Source organism: Pteropus vampyrus, unplaced genomic scaffold (assembly GCF_000151845.1).
Source record: "Pteropus vampyrus isolate Shadow unplaced genomic scaffold, Pvam_2.0 Scaffold219, whole genome shotgun sequence".
In the NCBI taxonomy this organism is placed as follows: domain Eukaryota; kingdom Metazoa; phylum Chordata; class Mammalia; order Chiroptera; family Pteropodidae; genus Pteropus; species Pteropus vampyrus.
In genome coordinates, this window is record NW_011889000.1 from 1,267,141 (window position 1) to 1,272,180 (window position 5,040).

The following is a 5,040-nucleotide window of genomic DNA, read 5'->3' on the forward strand; positions in this document are numbered from 1 at the left end:
GCCCATGGAGCTGGGCAACTTGTTCTGCTCTTATAAAAACCAATAAAGAAAAAAATTTTTTTAAATTAGTCAATGAAGGGAAACTGACATTTATCACAAGCCTTTTACTCAACACTGTTAGCCATCTCCTATATAATCTTCACAAGCAGCTGGAGGGAGGTACGCCTCCACCGTCTTCCAAAAGAGGAAACTTGACCCCAGAGAGGCGAAGAAACTTGCCCAAGGTCGCACAGCAAGCAAGAGCGAAGCTGAGACCGGAACCGCACGACATGGTTCCGATGCAGCCAGAGCACCCATTCCTCCAGCACCCAAACTCCTTCACAGCAGCTCTTGAAGGAAGCGAGTCCACACTGGGGAACGTTTTCACTCGAGGTCCCAAGAACCTCCTGCTGAGCGCACACCTGTCTGTGGACACTTCACTGAAATGACGACAGAAGCCCAGGCTGGGACCATGGCGAAGGAGACCAGTGTGGGATCAGGTTTCCGCTCACACTGACCAACATATTGCCACCCCGTCTTTCTCATGAGAAGGCTTGAGGACACCACACTTGATTTTCAGAGGAAGTAAATAACCCCAAAAGGGAGAAGTGAGAAATAAATCACAGCCTCAGCCCCAAGTCGTTATGGGACATCTTTTCCACCAAGCACACTATACGAAGAAGTGTAAGATACAGTCCATTGTCCTTGAGGCAAAAGAAGAATGAAAAGATTATCAATTACAGTACCTCTCAATGGTGGGCACTTGAGGTTTCTTAGGCAGTAATTCATTTTTCCTTGAGAGGTAAGTAGGGTACTACCTCCAGACTTCACTCACACTGTCACCTCCCCTTAGGACACCCTTCTCTTATTTATACCTGTCAAAATTCTACTCGAGAAAACCTCCAAAGAGCAGTGGCTTAATCATGGTGGGATTTTACTTCTCTCTCACATGAAGGTGCTCAGTTCATGCTGGTGTAGCACTCCACGGTGCTGGTGGCCCCGGCTCCTTATTATTGCTCTGTCTTCCTCGGACTGTAGCCTCTGCCACAAAGCCTAAAATGGCCACCTCCCTTCATCTTGACTGCAGCCTCGTGAGACATCTTGAGTCAGACCCAACCAGTTAAGCTGTTCCCAAAATCCTGATCCCAGAAACTGTGCAAGAGAAAAAAAATAAAAAGAAGCTTATTGTTGTTTAAAGTTGTTAAATTTGGTGGGTAATTTACTATGCAGCAATGGATAAATAATATATCACGTATACAGGTTTTGGCCCATTTATTCAACTGTGCTGAGCCCCTGGACACACACGGAGGAATCAGACGTGGTTAAAGATTGCCTACCATAACACAAAGAGCTCCCGGAGGGACGGGGCAGAAGTCATGTTGTATGTGTCCTTGCCCTTAGAACTCTTTCCTCACCTTCACACACAGTAGGCTCGCAGTGCCTGGCACATGGTAGGAGCTCTGCTTCCCAGAGAACAGCTTCAACCTCCTGGCTGGCCTTCTGGTAGATGAGCCAACTTGAAGATGATGAGCTGCTAATGTACAATTACCTGGCTTCTTGTCAAAAATGTGGATTCGTTCCCCAGAGGTCACTGCTTCAGTCTCTTTCCATTCTCTCATTCCATGTGCTGCCAAGAGGAAGGATATGATAACCAGGCAAGTGAGTCTTTCCCTGAGCCAGCTGCCTTTCCCTTGCCTGCAGCCAGGCCAGTATTAACGGTTGAGTCCTTCGCCACTCACCAATGGCTGCCTTTTCCTGTGGGCCTCCTTGTTCGTCCTTCATTTTGGGGGAGGGAGCAAAGAAAATGATCTTGAAGAATGATTCCCTCAAGTCGAATCTTTCTGAACCATATTGTCAGAGCAACTTGAATTATACCTATAACTCAAGGCCTTGTTTTCTTGAATTATAAAATATGCAATACTCTACTATAAATTCTACATAGCCAATTGATTTGCACACAATGCTTTTTTGCAAAACCCTTGTATCTATAACCGACTTATGGTTGCAATTGATGAACAGTAAGAATGTCATAGATTAACACATTTTGTTTACAAGAATGGGTGCAACCAAAACAAAATAATAAAGACATTAGTCAGAACTTTACCCACTCATCGAGGACATGAATGACTTCTCTGCAGAATCAGACAAGAGGTTTTGAAAACCAGAAAAATATTTGCTTAACTTTTTGTGCTTTGCATAACAATGACCAAAGATATCACACACTTTTAAAAACAGCTTTTTTTCAAGTATATTGACATACAATAATTATACATTCTTAAAGTTTGCAATTTGATTAATCCTAATATATGTAAATATCCATGAAACCATAACCACAATCAAGATAATGAGTATATCAATCAACCCCAAAGGTTTCCTCATGTATGGCCTTGTTTTTCCGGTCATTTCTAGGCATATATAGTGGACACTGTTGGTTATCTACCCAACATCCCTTCTATTCTTCCTTTTCAACAGAATCTTAATTTTGATTAAGTGTCAACCCCCCAAACTGAGTGGGCAAAGGTCACCTCCAAGCCCAGGACCAAGTGTGGATCCTAATTAAACTAAGCCAGTCGGAGCATGACATGCTCCTGGGCCAGGCGTGTGACCTAAGTTGGCCAATCACACTACGTAGACTTCTGTTCCATGCTTTGGAGAGAAGCTTTTCTCCTTTCTTGTGGGATGGACCCAGAGAGCATGATTCCAGTCGCCACTGGAAGCTGTCTGGGAACCACAGGAGAACTAGCCTGAGTGTGAAGTCAGCACTGAGGATGTCAGAGCAGAGAGAAGGACCAACCTGAGTGACTGACAGCAGCTGAGTCCCTGATTGTTTTGCACCTGGGGCTGCCCCCGTAGGCAGCTTCTAAGGTGGCTCCCAATGATCCCTGCCTCCTAGTCTTCACACCTTCAATCCCTTCCCCTTGAGTATAGACAGGGCCTTTGACTTGTTTCTGATAGGACAGGGCAAGGCTGATGGGATGTCGCTTCTACGATTAGATTACATAAGGTTGTAACTTCTGTCTTGCTAGCTGATCTCTCAATCGACTTCTCAGCTTGCACACTTTGGTGAAGTAGCGGCCTTATTGGAGATTTCCATATGGCCAAGCACTGAAGATGGCCTCTGGCCAGCAGCCAGCACAAAACTGAGGGTCCTCAAGGGACTGAATCCTGCCACCTGCCATGTGAGTTTGAACGTGGATCCTTCTCTAGCTGAGCCTTCAGAAGTGACCCAGCCCTCACCAACCACTTGATTGCAGCCTGTTGCAAAGGCAACCGTCGAAAGTGTGCCAATACTCCAAACCCATAGACGCTAGAAGATAATAAATATGGTGTTTTAAGCCACTAAATCTGGGGGTAATTTGTTGCATAGCAACAGATAACTGAAGCACTAGGTTTCAAGTTATACAAGACAATCCAGTTCCCTTGTAGTCCATCCACTTGGAGTCAGAGTTTTCTGTCGTTTACACCTAAGAGGATCCTCCTGCGACATGTCTCATCCCACGAGCATGAAATCTCCTAAAAGATGGGACTCACATAACCTCCCAGGGCCTCACTGGGGTCATAACTCGGTGGACTGGGAATTAAGGATGTTCTTGACCTTGATTTTAGCTCATCTTCTGACGACACAAAGCAGAGACAATCCTCACCGTGGCTCAGAACTCAGAAATGGAAGAGACTTTCTCTTTGGTTCCAAGTTGTTTTTATTTAGCCAACAAGAGCTTATTAAGTGCCTGCTGTTTGCAGAGTCCTCCACTGGGTATTGGTGGGAGGAATAAAGGAAAAAATTTAAAAAGAAGATGTATATTCTGCTCCCAAGGAGCCTGCAATCATGCTAAGGATAATGGAAGTATGAGAACAGGATAGTGTCTAGAAATATGTGACGAGTGCAGGTTAAGAGGGCACTGCAGTTGGGAGCAGACAGGCTTCTGGAATGGACCTTGAGTCAGAAGAACAAATGCAGCTGGCTTTCTGGGCAGGAGAGAGGTTCCCTGAGAAAGATCTCGGAAGCCTTGGGTTTCCGCTACAGGAATGGGCGGGGCTGGTCCAGGGGCAGTGGGACACCCGATAAGAAGCTTCCTGATAATTCAGGTTGGGGGCTGCTGTGGAAGCTTTGTGGGGTGTCTCCTCAGCTCATGAGCGCCCCCCCCCCACCTCTCTCTCTGAGACTGCCTACTCCTCATGGCCAAGATTATCCTTCCAGAAAATTAGGAACTGAGGCCGAGACATGCAAACTTCACGTTTGGGGCTGGTCTGTCTGCAGAGACAAGGGAAGAAAGATAGAGATGTGAAGAAAGGTTGGTGAGGGAGAATCCCAGAGAGCGGAGCTGAAGGCAGCCTACGTGGTTCCAGGGAAGAGACTCCGCATTGATGCTTTAGAAATCTGAGGCTGTCCTATAGAAATCCAGCTTTTCAGATTTTTTGTTGTTTTGTTTTTCTTGTAAGGCCTGTATGCCCAGGCCCTCATTCAGCTGGGCAGTTGCCGGTGAGAGCTGAGACAGGCTGTGGCTTTCTCCAGAGCCTGATTCCCAGGTCACCCCAGCCCCGACCCAGCCGGTGCAGACATTTTGTTCCCCCACTGACCCCTGAAGATACTGATTGATTTTGCAGTAATAAAGCTCCCTCCCACCCCCTCTTTTTAAAGATTTCTCCAAAGTAACAGGAAATGGAGACACGTGGACTTTGGGGGGTCAGAAGAAGATGGAAAAAACTGCAGAAAGAGCTGTTTTCTGTATCTACTTCTGCAAAACAAACTATCCCAAACAGCAACCATTTTATTCTATTTCATGGTTTGACCAGTCAGGAATTCAGGCAGGGCCTGGCTAGTGATTCTCCTGCTCCATGTGACATTGAAAGAGGTATTTAGCTAGCAGATGGATTGGTCTAAAAGAGCCAAGATGGCTTCGCTTGCATGTCTGGTGCCTTGGCTGATTTGCCCAAGGTTCTCAGCCAGAGGCTGAGTAGGATGTGAGCCCAGTTGGTCTGATTCCATAGCTTTGCCCTCCTGCAACTCCCCTCACCCCTTCTCCATATCCCAGGAAACTGACCCATAGGGACCCCACACCC

General features: G+C 46.4%; 1 long non-coding RNA gene across 1 annotated transcript in view; it reads right to left on the reverse strand.

Moving 5' to 3' along the window:
- Window positions 1–899: 899 nt before the first annotated feature.
- Window positions 900–5,040, reverse strand: part of LOC111747360 — a 10,851-nt gene continuing 6,710 nt past the window's right edge. The window contains exons 2-3 of the long non-coding RNA XR_002783509.1: window positions 1,395–1,755; window positions 900–1,131 (exon numbers count right to left, since the gene is read on the reverse strand). This is a non-coding gene — a long non-coding RNA (uncharacterized LOC111747360). The remainder of the gene's footprint in view (window positions 1,132–1,394; window positions 1,756–5,040) is intronic.